This window comes from Struthio camelus, chromosome 1, assembly GCF_040807025.1.
Source record: "Struthio camelus isolate bStrCam1 chromosome 1, bStrCam1.hap1, whole genome shotgun sequence".
NCBI classification, from domain to species: domain Eukaryota; kingdom Metazoa; phylum Chordata; class Aves; order Struthioniformes; family Struthionidae; genus Struthio; species Struthio camelus.
In genome coordinates, this window is record NC_090942.1 from 185,095,934 (window position 1) to 185,110,205 (window position 14,272).

General features: G+C 37.9%; 1 protein-coding gene across 4 annotated transcripts in view; it reads right to left on the bottom strand.

Moving 5' to 3' along the window:
* Positions 1 to 13,171: 13,171 nt before the first annotated feature.
* The window catches only part of TDRD3 (tudor domain containing 3), a 115,326-nt gene continuing 114,225 nt past the window's right edge, over positions 13,172 to 14,272 (bottom strand). For all 4 annotated transcript variants that reach the window (XM_068929686.1, XM_009672477.2, XM_009672475.2 and 1 more), the window contains one exon: positions 13,172 to 13,418. The gene's annotated coding sequence lies outside the window, so the exon portion shown is untranslated. The remainder of the gene's footprint in view (positions 13,419 to 14,272) is intronic.

Genomic DNA, 14,272 nt, shown 5'->3' on the forward strand with positions numbered 1-14,272 from the left:
TTGTTAATGCTGTGCCTAAGGCTAGCCCTGCTCTTGACGTTATCCAAGACATTCATTTCTGCTCTACATTGGAAACACAAGTATCTAGCACAGAGATTTTACTCTGACAGCATTAGACTACTTTGCTTCTGGGTTCTACCATATCACATAATGTGTTACTGTCACCAGATGGCTTCCCTGCCCTACTTCAAAACATTCTCAACTGCATGTTAAAGATCAAATTTTGCTTCATACTGGTAGTACAAAAGTATAATAATAAGCCTCTTCTTGCCCAGGCTTGTTATTGCCTGAGTTTGCATGTGAGGTGTGCTCAAGTCTTCACCTGTCTTTATATTCAGGGTGGAGTTTAACAACCAGTTAGCTCAACAACTTGTCAAGAGATATCACCAAGCTGACACAAAGCTCCAATATCTGATAGCAGAGCACAGTAATTTTCTGTTGAGTGACAGTCATTCTGTATGCAGGGAATATGAGCCAAACTATTCTACAAGCATATTCAGGAAAATCCGCAGTATCAACATTGGGTCAGCCAGCCTTAGAGGATATAATCTAAGCTGCATTATTTTTATCACAATTATATTCTTATCTCTGTTTTCTTTAATTTAATTTTTTTTTTGATCTTCCTCATATTTAAAGAGATATGATATTGTAATATGGGAAAAAAGTACATGGAAGTTGTAATTAGAATGAGGAATATCACATGGCATGCTGTAGTAAAAGGTGCTTACTCTTATCTAAAGTCCCTCTTTCCGAACGAAGTTTTCATTTGACCTGAGAAGAACAGATCATTTCTGCCTGACATGTCCCCAGATATTTGAATAATGACCTCTTATTATCACCTACTGAGGGCTGTCCAATCAATGTTCCTTTGTGATCTGTGGTAATTAAGAAGGCAGTAACTGTTCTGATTCATGACTCATCTCCTGAGTGTTTCTTTGCAGAAGATCAACAAACCTACTTCCAGCACTACCTTTACATTTGCTCAACTTCCTATTTTATCCCAGCTATTGTTACCTGCCTAAATAGAAGATGCAAAATTAGGAGATGACTTACAATAGATAGGTACTTTTTAGGGCTGAGCTGTCTTTTTGATGGACATAGACACGCGGGAGGAACGGCTCAACTGAAATCTCAAAAAATTCAGCAAGGATCAGTGTGAGGTCCAGCACCTGGGAAGGGAGAACTCCTAGCAGCAGTACAGGCTGGGGACTGACTGACTAGGGAGCAGCTCTGCTGCAAAAGACCTGGGAGTCTTGGTAAACAGCAAGAACACAGGCTAGCAGTGTGCCCCGGCAGCAAAGGCAGCCAACAACATCCTGGCCTGTACAAGAGGAGCACAGCCAGCAGATTGAAATCAGTGGTAATTCCCATTTACTCAACACTTGTTACATATGTAGAATATTGCACGAGTTTTAGGCCTTCCAATACAAGGAAGACATCAATAAATAGGAATGAGTTCAACAGAGGGCCACCATAATGGCCAGGGACTGGAGCACTTGCCCTCCTCCAGAAGAGGCTGAGGGAACAGGGCTTGTTCAGCCTAGGAAGAGCGGACTTCACTAACCGCAGCCTGCCAGTGTTTAGGGGGACGTTATCAGTAAGACAGAGCCAGGCTTTTCACAGTGATTTATTTTGGGCAATGAAAGAACAGGCATAAATCAAAACAAGTGACTGGACATAAGGAAAGATTTTTCTCTATAAGGACAGACAAGCGCTGGAGCAGGTTGCCGTGTATGCTTCCAAGACCTAACTGGATAAAATCCTTAGCAGCATGGTCTGATCCCAGAGATCACTGCTTTGAGTAAGAGATTGGACTAGAGATACCTCCTGAGGTCCTTTCCACTTAAATCACTCTAGGGATCCTATATAGTCTTTTTTCCATAAATACCGGGGGGGGGGGGGGGCAGTGAAACTACAAGTTTAATGAATTCATTAGTTCTGTGAAGACATGCACAAGTGAACAAAAATCATGGCACACAGTTTAAGAATCAGGGATGATATGAGTCATAAAATCACCTGCAATGGCAAGCTACCCTACAGCAAACATTTATTCAAAAAGATTCAGAGTATTGTTCTTGCATGCCCTCATTCAGCGGAGTTTAGAAATTGCCTACAAGTATCTCAAGGATCAGATGAGAGCTCTTTAAATTTAAACTCCATGGTAACATAAGAATGAATGTGTATAACGAAATACGTTTATACTGTATATTAGAAGATGTCTAGTCTTCCGAGGAACTGAAAATTCTGGAACAATCTGTGAATAGGATTAATTGGGAATAACAAAGGTAACAAAGGTGGTTTCAAGAGCTAAGGAACTTTTTATCAAAAGGATAATTTAATAATCCCTCCCCCCAAATCAGTATTATTCTGGATTACCTTGGCTCTGAATCTAATATTGTAAATATTATGTTATCTAGGTAAAAAACATAGAAATCACTAATGCAATAGCGAACAGTTTTCTGGGTGCAGGTGAGAAATAGTCCAGCTGAACAGTCTGGTCCAGACAAATGTTCTGATCACAGAAAGAAGTACAGATCATCCTTTGGGCACCTGTTGCACAACCAAAACATAACTGTACACAACAAAAAAGCAATGTCTACCATATGATTCATCATTTCATCATTGCCAACCTGATAGCCTTCTATGACGGGAAAACTCACTGGATAGATGAGGGGAGAGCAGTGGATGTTGTCTCCCTGGACTTCAGCAAGGCTTTTGACACTGTCTCCCATAAATCCTCAGAAGCAAGCTGAGGAAGTGTGGGCTGGATGAATGGACAGTGAGATGGACTGAGAACTGGCTGGATGGCCGAGCTCAGAGGGTTGTGATCAGTGGCAGAGAGTCTAGTTGGAGGCCTGTAGCTAGCGGTGTCCCCCAGGGGTCAGTACTGAGTCCAGTCTTGTTCAATGTATTCATTGATGACCTGGAGGAAGGGACAGAGTGCACCCTCAGCAAGCTTGCTGATGATACTAAACTGGGAGGAGGGGCTGATACCTCAGAGGGCTGTGCTGCCATTCAGAGGGACCTTGGTAGGCTGGAGAGGTGGGCGGAGAGGAACTTCATGAAGTTCAACAAAGGGAGTCCTGCACCTGGGGAGGAATCACCCCATGCACCAGGACAGGCTGGGGGTTGACCTGCTGGAAAGCAGCTCTGCAGAGAAGGACCTGAGAGTCCTGGTGGACAAGTTAACCATGTGTCAGCAATGTGCCCTTGTGGCCAAGAAGGCCAATGGGATCCTGGGGTGCATTAGGAAGAGTGTTGCCAGCAGGCAGAGGGAGGTGATCCTGCCCCTCTCCTCAGCCCTGGTGAGGCCTCACTTCCCAGAGTGCTGGGTCCATTTCTGGGCTCCCCAATAAAAGAGGTATGGAGCTCCTGGAGCGAGTCCAGTGAAGAGCTGCTAAGAGGACGGAAGGGACTGGAGCATCCGTCATATGAGGAAAGGCTGAGAAAACTGCGACTCTTTAGCCTAGAGGAGAGAAGACTGAGAGGGAATCCTATCAAAATGCATAAGTGTCTGAAGGGAGGGTGCAAAGAGGATGGGGCCAGACTCTTTTCTGTGGTGCCCAGTGAAAGGACAAGAGGCAACGGGCACAAACTGAACCACAGGAAGTTCCATCTGAACCTGAGAAAAAACTTCTTCACTGTGAGGGTAACTGAGCACTGGAGCAGGTTGCCCAGAGAGGTTGCGGAGTCTCCTTCCCTGGAGATCTTCCAAACCCACCTGGACGTGATCCTGAGCAATGTGCTCTAGGTCACCCTGCTTGAGCAGAGGGCTTGGACTAGATGATCTCCAAAGGTCCCTTCCAACCTCAACCATTCTGTGATTCTGTGATTCATGCATGTCTTCTCTTCAGTAGGATATACAACAATGATGGGAGAAGACATCAATGTTTTGGCTGGATGACATGAATTTGGTTATACAAATTTCCTAAGCTTCAGTGTATAAGCCTCCACATGCGGCTGTGTGGCCTCTTGACAGGACTTTATTAGCATAAAGGGAACACAAGAATACCTAGCTAGCACAACTTCTAACCACAAATCAAAAGAAAAGGCAGAGACATTCTAGTGGCAGACTACTCTTCTTAACCTACTAGAAAAATAGCAGCACTTCATATGGATGTTAAGAAGGCCTTTTATCTGTTTAGCTCAGATACAGGTGAAGGTGTTCACTTCCATTGCAAAACAGAAAAGCAAATGCTGGCTATCTGGGTAACACGTTCAGAAGCTCTTAAACCTGAGAATCTTTCTATAAATAATGTGCATTCTACGAGAATAGATGCTGTATTTCAGTACTTTGCAGATGTCTTTTTTTTTGGAAAAAAAATAAATTACATTCTCGTCATTACCTTATCGCTTCCACCCTCCCATCTTTGTTCAAGTATGCACAACTGTGCTCTGTAACGAGTTCTTACTGATAATTGCATTCGTTGTTAGCAACCATTTAACCACAATGCTTCAGTGTCTTCCACATTTTCCAAGCATGCAGGATTTCCTCACGTTAAATTAGGAGGAACCTGTAAATGATTTTGATATCCTAATCTCTTTAGCAACTTTCATCAGCCCAGTAAATCAGTAAATAGTTTTTTCCTCCACTGTCTGACTACAAATATATCCAAAGCTCCAAGACTAACTATTGCCTGGCTCCTTCCAAAGCGCTGTGAGAAAGCTAGAGTGCTAGAGGCAAATAAAGCCAGGTTCCTCAGGGGGTGTAGAGACTCAATGAAATGCTGGAGTAAGTTGTTCTCAAACATGACAACTCCATATAAAAATTGTTCAGATTTCTACATTTTGAAAAAATTGCAAATTCCACAGGCACATAGCTCAAAGGTTCTCAGCTGGTATGGATGGCACACTTCACAACTCTCACAACTTATTGGAGATGGTGGGGGACTTCAAGGAACCCTCTAAGGAACTAGAGGATGCCTGTTGCTGACAACTAAGGAGAGTCAGGTAAGCACACCACAGGAGACCTTAACTTCTCCTGGGAGGCTCTAGCAAGGTCTAGCTGCTGTTAATGAGCTCTGCTGGTTGCCCCTGATTAGAGGGAGCTGGGGAGTTTCTCAATTGAGAATCTAAGGGACTCTTGAGTAAAACACACACTTAGTGTCTGACCATCAAGAATATGTAGTGTTATAAGGAGTATTTGGTGAAAGCAGACCAAAAGAGATTGATATGACAACAGAGAAGTAGAAATATCAGAGTAGATCTAAATTATCCCACAAATCAACCAGGATGAAATCCTTTTTTTTTTTTTTTTTTTTTTAATAATTAGGACAAGAAACACATTTTTACATTAAAAAAAAAAAAACCTACTTCAACTTTGAGGAAAGTGATCTTACTGCTTTCCACAGTATCTGAAATACCCTTACTGTCAGTCTGTGGTTCTAGTCCCTCAGCACAAACACTGACTACTGTTTCATTTGTGCCACGTCAAACTGATAAAGCATGCCTTATTTATTCTTTTTTTTTTTTTAATTATCCAAAGACCTACACATTCCCTTTCACTTACAGACATGATTTGTTTCTTTATTTTCATCACACTCGGAAGAGCTTTATATCTCTTAAATCATTCCTTTGCTAAATAGCTACAAAGAGAAGAATCAACAAAAGATAGATGATTGAATAATTGGGACTTAAATCCATGAAGTCACATAAGATTAAACCTGTTTTAGCAGAGGCATAGCCATTCCTTTAAAACTAATAAAATATATTTGGGGTTAAGATTGTTTTGACTATAAGACAAATATAAAATGTTACTTATACTCTTTAACCTTTGTAGTTTAAAAATACATGGTAGAAAATCAAAGGAAAGCATTCAAGATTCTATGATATAACAGAATGCCTGAAAATGATAGGAGTATATTCTGCACAATATCAATCTACATATCCATTTTAAAGATGGAAATAGAACTATGAAATTATAATTTTGACTCCCTAATGAATATCTAAAGCTACATAAAAGATGCTTAGGCACTAGAATATGGTTGTAAAGATTTCCTTAGAAGCAGTGGCAGAATTTTGCAAATTTTTTTTTTAAATCAATGTGGTGCTCTGCTGCTATTAGGCATCTAGTCATTTGCCTCCCTACAGTTCCTACTTATTTGAATACATATATTTTTTTTTATAAATTTTGATAGATAGCCCTTGTAAGGTTTATTTTCAATATATACTAGATTTTCAAAAGACTTGATTCTGATCTCATTCATATCTTTGTAATATCCAGAATACGGTACATCCATCAACAGCCCATGTGCTGGTATGGAAATTCCTTTTTCATGGTCTTTTAAATTACTGGAAAAAGTAATAATTTCTATTACTACTATTATTATTATTACTATTATTTGGCATCATTCTCAGACTTCCGTAAAACCAAAAACAAAAGAAAGGAATTATGAGTCTTTACCATTACTTAAAAGGATATCACAATGCTTAAAAGGATAATGCACAATGGTTTTCACATACATATAATGTCACAAGAGAAGCAGTGCGTTGGGTTTTTGGAGTACCTTCCCTAGTTTAGCTGCTCTCCTGCAATAAGCCGCTCTGAAACATTTCAAAAGGAAAAGCAAGAGAATGTCTCAACAGTTTTATGACAAGTAGAAAGCTGAACTGAGCTACCCGAATTGTGCTATATGCATTCTATAGTTCTTATTAAAGTTAACATATTTCACTAGAGCTGGGTCGAGTCACTTTATGAAAGGAAAGTTGAACTGGGATTCTTCTCCTTCATGAATGTATCTATAGAGAACAATTCAGACTGATGCATGTATGTCCATGCACACAAGAACTGGAAATTTTTCTATATGAAGTCTGCTCCACTCACATTTAGTGCTAGAAAGGACTGCACACTCTACATCTTCAGGGTTTTTTTCAGCTACCTCGATAAGATGAGACGAACTTTCATTAGCTGGCTTGGCTATCTGCGAGTTCTCTTGTAAATGTCTCCTCAGATTTACCTTAGGCTAAATCTTTGTTCGTTCCTTTAAGCTTTTACTCGTTCTGTATCTAATGTCAAGCGCACCTCTGTGATAAGATCTGTTCTTCCTGAAGTGTTAATCTATCACCATCCAAGTTGTTAATACTGCCTCAGAAGGCCATACTCCCAGCATATTTCATCTGCATAGCACTCAAGTTATTGCAGAGACTCTCCAGAGAAAATTCCAACAGTGTTTCTTGGAAGAGTCATCTGAACGAAAGATCCTCAGAGCTGTGCGCATCTGTTGCCAAAAACCTACTAAGAAAATGCTTTTGTGTCACTTAATGACACGTACACATAAAAAACACGTATCCAGCTTCTGACAAGCAATCTACTCCCAATTTCGGCTATTGATTTCCCAGAAAGTCTAACATGCTTCAATCTTTTGTTAGATGCTGGAAGATCTTCCAGCCCATGGCAGCAACAGGGAAGGCATGTCAAGGCTTGTGCAGGACCTGCAACCTCAGGTTTATTCTATGTATCTAAATCCGCAAGTACCACAAACAGAGCATGCTTCAACCCTGATTTGTTCTATTCCTGGTGAAACCTCTTAAAAGCACTGCTTGAGCTGTCTGCGGTACAAGTATTTATCGCAATAGGCCTGTTTAGGCAAGAAATGCAGGTTAAGACCTCAGAAATGTGGGTCTTAAGACTGGAGATAAAGCCTGCCTCAGTACTGGCAATGTCCAACTTAAGTTCAATAAATATTTGGGGTGATAGTAGAGCACCATTATTTCAGACAATTGATTTGCTTGACCACTGACAGTAGACACAAAACAGTTGATGTGGAAAAGACAGGAGAAACCATTGCTGAAGCTCTCATCATAAGGAAGCCCTAGAAGAATTCTCAACCAAAAAAGGTCTGATTTTGAAAGACAAGGAGACCCTATGAATTACAGGCATGACTAGTTTCAAGACAAATGGGCAAAAGGACAGGTAGATTTTCTATTTCTTTGAGCAGGTTTCAGATCATAAAGTAATAAGAGAAAGGTTACAATCCTGAACTTGCTCCTCTTCTGTTCCTTTTCCACAGAACCACAAGCTATTCTTCCTTTTTAATCTAGGGTACAAAGTTAATACATCATCATTTATTTTTTCTTGAAAATCTCAATAGTTACCTGCCTTTGATGACTATAAAATGTGCTTAGATGTCTTAAGAAAGTGCTGTCAACCTTCTACTTGTAGAAGCAGCATCTCAGTCAGCAGACATTTACTGACGATCAGTTGTCCCCCTGCTCCTAAGGCCTCTGGCTTATGAATGCGAGCCTTCTAGACCTAAAAGGCACTGCTAGTAACAAAAAGAACATAGAAACTACCACACTGGATCAGACCAAAAATTCAACTTAGCCTCGTACCGTTTCTGACAGTGGCCAGAAGAAGTTGCCTACAGAAGAGCATGGGAAATGAGTAAACATTCCGTGATACTTCTCAGAGTATTGTCCCAGCCTTTAATAATTTGTCATTCAACCCCCATTCATCTTTTCCATAGCACTCAATTATATAAAACCTTATCAGTCTCTCATAAGCAGTCTTCTCTTTTAAACTAAAAAGTCCTGGCCTACTTACCTGTTGCCCTAGAAAAACCCTCTGAACTTTTGAATGCACTGATTGTCTAACCTTTTCCAGCATTTTTTTTTTTTTCAGCCTAAGGAGTATTTCCCTTACAAAAGGCTTCCACATATCTTTTTTTCCAGAAAAAATCAGCTTCAGCTTTCTGCATACACTGCTGCAATATCATAACCAACAAATGAACCTGTCTTCCTAATTCACGTACCACTGAGCGCACACTGGTTCAGCAGGTATTCTTGTTTCATAGCAGGCCCAGATTCAGGCCTTTCAAAAAAGGTAACTTGCTAGTTACAAAGGATCAAAGGATGCTGAGAGATCTATTTTCAACACAAAGATTATCTTGCTAGAGCACCTATACACTTTGAATGAGTCTTTTTTCCTTCTTGAAAACTAAATATTAGTTCTACTATATCTTAATTAAAACAATACCAGAGGTAATCAGCAAGGTAATTTTCCAGCCTGAGCATACCTCATTTCAGACAAATATTTTAGAAATACAGATTTGTTCAGAACAAAAAAAAAAAAAAGAAAAGAAAAAAAGAAAAAAGAAAAGCTTAACTCATGGTTAAGTAAAGGCAGCATCAGTTCCTCTGAAACAATAGTTAATCTTTAATAGCCCTGGCTGTTTTTGGTAAGGCACTGCCCCCAAGATTTAAATTGAGACTTAATTGAAGATAAATCTGTACATTCAAATAACTGATCTCTGCCCTAAAGAATAATATTTATAGCCTACATGCCCAACAGTAGCATTTTCACTTCCAATGATTATAAATGAACTAGAGCTGTTTATGCTTGTATTCAGTCTCTTATTTTTGCTCTTTTACTTTTGCTCTTAGAAATCCCACCTAATGATCAAGGCTCAGCTTCATCCCTCCTAATTTTATGTAAGTAACTTAAGCATTTAAGCAGGGGCACACTCATCTCAAATACGACGACAACAGACACTTGAGTGATGATTTTACTTACCTAAATTCTGAACCTGCTGCAATGCATTTACAGCAAAACACGGCCTGGCTCCTATCCCACATGCTTTTGCTTCTGCTTTTTCACTAACCTCTCCTACATGCTACAATCCACATACAATACACATCTAAATCACATTTGTCATGTAATTATGTTGACTCTGTTGAGTTTTGGGGGTTTGTTTTCTGTTGCTTTGTTTTTTAAGTGGCACTGCTTAAGCCTGCACTTACATCTCCCCATGCGAAGTTTCCCTGTTCCATCACTGCAGATAGGTGCACTGCACTAGGAAAATTCTACATCTTCCTTTCAGTGGGGGATATCTAGGAGAAAATTGCAAAGAAGGCCCATATCTGATTTTGGTCTCTGCTAGGGGCTGAAATACTTTAAAATTAAAAATAACTATTTCCTCTATTTCATTTAAAATAACAGAACAATTTGATAAGGGTGATTTCAGGGGATGAAGCTGACAATGTGAATTCCATATAAAAAACCACATATGAGGAGGTGTGAGGGTGGAAAAGGCAGCATGGGAATTTGTGGTCTACAGACTTCATTAGCTTTTGCATTCCTTGAGTAAATTATAGTAGTCTTTTCCCTTGGTTTTCTCTGCTTGTATATAACGTGATAGATGGGATGAAGTTTCTAAAAGAGGATTGGAATAGCTGTTGGAAGACATCGGTTAGTCCAAGTCAGAATTCTAAAACATGAAAACTTCAGTCAAATTTTATTATAAAACTCAGGAAACAGTTGTTAAGATAGAAACAGAACATTTCCATTCTTTGTTTCAAAATGATTGTATATTTCGATAATATAAAGGAGGGAGAAGTAAAATAAAATCAACTCATAACCTCAGGGATACTGTCATTAACTTGGAACATAATTTTTAGAATAATTTAAATCAGGAATTTTAACTTTTCTTATTTCTTTTAGGAAAAAAAATTCTATACAAGGCCAAGACAAGAAAAATCCCTCTTTAGAATTGCATTCCTGAAGTTCAAGAAAGAAATTCTCATAGGCTATATTTGTATTCCTATCAAAGAAGGGCCAGGGACCAGCTACTGGTTGTAACTCTGACACTGGCCCCCAGGTCAAGTGGCACAGATTGGATCACATCCAACTTGCTCAGGGCTAGGTTCCTTTGCAACAGATTTGTCTTGGAAACACTAGTCAAGAGCAGTTCAAAACAGAGCCAGAAATTAAGCTAGTAAATAAACAGTGTGAATGATCAAGTTCCAGTGTACGCTTGCTGCCTTTTTTAATTTAGCAGCACAGGTATAACCCCAGAAAACTCAGGAGTATGGAACCCACTTCTGCTGTTATCTTTGACAAATTAAGAGTTAACTTTTACATCAGTTTTGAAGACCTTTTCGTGAACATTTAAGCACAATATATTAAGGTTCTTCTTGTGTATGTAAACTTTACTGCATTACGACTAGCAAATTATTATATTTTACTTTGTGGTGTTCATGTGTAAATTAATTTTTGATGGATTATGCAAATCAAAGAAAATAATTCAAAGACATTCCTAGTTTATCATCATGTTCCAGCTATGAGTGCAAATATGTGTATTTTTGCTTTTCAGGAACAGCAAGCAAATAGCTTTTAGCTGCTCAGTCACAGATATTCCAGATCCTGAAGAAGAAGCATAGCCTTCAAAAAAAAGTTATATCAGTCAAATCAGGATAGAAAAGGATTATAAAACACACAAAGACGACATGTATGGTCAGAGACACTCTCCAGCAGCTTGCTTATGCTAGCTTTCTAATTCCTCAGCACCAAAGAGCAGGATGTGGATGTTGGCTTTACTGTTTTACAAACATAAACAATGTTCTTGACTATATTTCATTTGCATATGGACAATTTTATATATATTTACTAATTCCAGAATTCTACAACTATTACAGATGAATATTGCATCGTATTTCTACAGTCTTCAAATTTTCATAGAGAGGCTTAGTCTTTATTATTGCAATTCATGACATCAGACTGCACTTTTCTGAATTTTATGATTTAGTTCACAGCAAGAATGAGAAATCAAAGGAACGTAAAAGTAATTTCAGTTTCACAGATTGCTTTGGTACACTGATTGTAGGGCTCTCATTTAATGCACGCTCCATTGGTAAAGGAAAAAAAAAAACACCCTGCTTTTTAAAACAATGTTACAGCTGCACAGCTTTATGAAGCTGAATAGTTACTATAAATGGTCTTAGCAAAAATTCTGAAAGTAAAACATCCAAAATCCATCAAAGTATTAGATCTACAATTTAGATATTTCCTAGCTATTAGATATTTGTTAGATATTTAATATTTAGATCTATAGTAGAACTGATCAGTATGATTCAGAGTATTTGGAAAGTGGTTTGTAATTTAAAACTAACAAACTTCATAAAACTTGCTGTGCGTCAGTTGATAGTGAAGAACTTCAAAATTGTGCAGCCATTTTTTATACTTTAAAATTTCTTAAAATTTATTAGTGAGTTGCATTATAATTTTCAAGAAGATGCTGAGGATTTATTAAGGCAGAAAAACATTCAGTTCCTTACTATTCTGCAAATATTTACGCATTTGCTAAGATTTGACTGCAGTCGGACATGAATCCATATTATGTACAGAAAATACATTTAATTACATTATCAATATAAAACTTATTTTCATCTAAGCAAACTCAGTTTTCCTGTCAAAACAGTTTTGCATGAGCACTCAGAGAAACCCTGTAAAATGAATTGTACAACTTATTGTATATCATCAATACATATCGCAGGTAAAATTCTGTCTTTACAGAACTATATCAAAACATATGTGCCATTTCAATCCTCATGAAACCATCAAAATAAAGCCTTCAAGGAACTTGCATGGTACATAGATCTTGTGCTGCTTCTGGGGTTCAAGAAATATGGAAGTTTCAACTGTCTGTCATAATCACATAATCCTAAAGATATAGCTGAGAATGAAAAGCAGAGTTTGCAATATAAGATTCTTCAAGTTTCACTGGTAACTGATGAAATTCTATATGAAGAGATAAAAGCAAAATTTAAAGCTACAAAAAATTTAGAGCATACCGTTCAATAGTCTGAGTGTGTGTGGCGGGGGGCAAATGCATGAGAGAGAGTAAGAGCGAGAGCGCACAAGCAAGAAAACGCAAGCAAGAGAGCAAGAGCATGCATACATACTTATGTTTTAAATGCTCATATGCATTTTTGGTGTGTTCAGTTTAAACTACTTTTCTGTATTAGAAATGTTGCTATTTTCATGACACAAATATTTCCAAAAAGAAAATATTTACTTAAAATTATTTAGAAAACAACTTTTGAAACACTGATCAATATTTTTTTTTTCCAATCAACCTTTTAGTCAGAGTTCATTAACAATATGATATGCAAATTCATTATTTCGGCCTTCAGCAACTACAGAAAAGAGTCAAAACATATTCAGGATTTCAGTTTACAATAATTAGCTGAAAAAATTAAATATTTTAACGTTATCCTAAAATCTAAATTTAAGGCCCAGTCTTGCCTGCTTTAGAGACAATAGAAATTTGTACTTTTACTTTATCAGAAGTAGGATTAGAACCAAAATCAATTCCAAATGAACAGAAATCATAATACATTATTATTATGTAAACTAACAATGGAGACTCAGTAAAAAGAATACAAGGCAAAAATAGAATAGTGCACTGTGGTTTTATTGATGGCAGCAATGACAATTTGCTTCTTTTATACGTAAAAAGTATTCAGCTTCATATAACTAAGAACTTTAAAAAAGTCTCTTTTATGGAGTCAGTTCTGAATCCCTCCTGCTCACATCAGTTTTCTCTGTTCCATCCCGTTGCTTGGTAAAAGCTAGAAGTTCTTCTAGAAGTCTTCAGCAAGTTGGAGCTGCCAATGAATTTCCGCTCACCTCAAGAAGATTGCTAAAGGAAAAAAAATAGGATAAGCACAAAAACTCTCTGCTCTTTGTGCAACATATGCTTTACTGCTATTTTTTTCTCCAGAAAGAGTATATATCTAGTATTTTGTACTTACAGAGATATAAGTCTTCAAAAGATTAAATCAGAAGGTTGCACTCCAAGGCAATAGATATGATTGGTGTAATACAAGGAAAGAACACTTTCAGGCAATGACTCTTACAAAAATGAAATTCCTCCATTGGAAAGGACTTCAATACAGATTTTATAGCAAGCCTGACAATGTGTAGATTAATTCTGTCACTGAGTGAAGGAAAACCCAAGAAAAAAAAAAAAAAAAAAGACCAAGAACTCTTAGGTCCTTTCAAGCTCCTCCAAAAGCAATGATCCTTCAAAACACTCATTTCTGATTACTTGCTCCCCTTCTTTTTCATACTCTCCTGACATTCTAACCCAGGAAAAGTATTTTTATTGAAGTTAGATTCTAATTCTTGTATCTTTATTCTCTAGGAGAATATCTTATTTTACAAACCTGTTAAAACTTGTTTAGGATATAAGTCAAACACTATGTACAATGAGTCCACAGAGTCTCAACGCAATGCTCTAATAAAAATCTGGGCTAGAATATCTTCCCGTATCCCACATTGCTAGATTTTAATAAGCCGACATTTCTCAGTCAACTGTGACCGCAGTGAGGTACTGCGTGCCCCATACTTGCATTACTTCACCTTAACATGACTGCTCTATTGCTGCGTCTTCATTACAAATGTTAATTCATGACTTCATGCAAGTCTATAGCAATTGTTCATAATACCCAAACTATATAACAGCGTGGTGACAAGCTCTTCAGAAGGATCCAA